Below are 1,317 nucleotides of genomic sequence, written 5' to 3' on the forward strand. Positions count from 1 at the left end.
ATAATGAAGAAATTACTCTTGAAGGGTCTGACACAGCCATAAGACGTTAGCAACAACATCCTGTCTTGCCTGGGATATCTCCATCACTTCCTGTCTCATGTAATCTGACAGGCAAATTGCTGATAACTTTGCAGATCAGTTGCACAGAAACAATGGGCTTGATTAAGATGCTGAATGCAAGTCGAGAAATCCTGCTGCTAATATTATTTTTTTTTTTCTTTCAAGGTCCAGCATCCAATCTAAGCAACTACACTGCTGAACTTGAATGTATCTTCTCACTCTCCCAGTGATGGGACTGCACCTTCTGCCTAACTTTAACCCCTCCCAGTGTTTTAAAGACTGGAAGGAAGCATACATCACTTACCTAGATCTTATTGTTATGTTAATGCTATCTTAAAACAGATATAAATAGGGATATTCGATTTATGTAGCTGTGTAATATCACAAATTAAATAATTGTACTTCAAATGACCGAAAAAATTCTGTAACTGTAATTAGACAGTAATTTGATGTAGCACATAGCAAGAAAGAAATACGCAGCCTAGTGCAGGGCTAAATTGGCAGTCATCATTTAGTTCCCACAGGCTTACATTATTCGAATCTCAAGTTCTTCTGATGTATAGAAAGTTCTCCAAGAAGGCAAAAAGAAGATTAAGTGTGAGAGTAGCTCATTAACAACTCATTAGAGATGCATAGTAGCCATATGCTACCCGCATCAAGGTTTGGTTTTGGGAGAGGAGTCATCCATTTGTTGGTTTTCTATACGTTTCTTTAGGAAAAAAAGATTGTGTTTTCCTGTGGACTTTCTTCGCCTACAGATGTAAAGGTTACAACTGACAGTGCACTGTAAGACAAACTTTGATTTCTCGCTCAGATGAATCTGTGGGTATTTTGTGGATTTAGACAAGTTTCATTTTGTGTGGGTTTCCCTCTTTGTAATCTAACCACAGGAGTTTTGAGATGGATGTTGCACATGAAACCAAAACCCGTTGTAATGCCTCTTCTGCAACCATAAAGTGTATTTTAATTACATGGTGATAAAAGTAGTCTAGGAAAAGCAGTTACTGATGCATCGTGTGCTTACTGACTGCCTTGTCCAGGCTAATTTGGGGGGAATATTCTAGAATTCAGGTTGGCCATGCATCCCTCAAGAAGATGGAACTGGCTAGAAGGTTGCACTCAAAGAGCAGTGGTCAATGGCTCAATGTCTACATGGAGACCAGTGTCAAGTGGTGTTCTGTTCGGAGTCCAGTGCTGTTCAGCATCTTTGTCAGTGACATGAACACTGGTACTAAGTGCACCCTCAGCTAGTTTGCC

The sequence above is a fragment of the Apaloderma vittatum genome, unplaced genomic scaffold (genome assembly GCF_000703405.1).
Source record: "Apaloderma vittatum isolate BGI_N311 unplaced genomic scaffold, ASM70340v1 scaffold14279, whole genome shotgun sequence".
In the NCBI taxonomy this organism is placed as follows: domain Eukaryota; kingdom Metazoa; phylum Chordata; class Aves; order Trogoniformes; family Trogonidae; genus Apaloderma; species Apaloderma vittatum.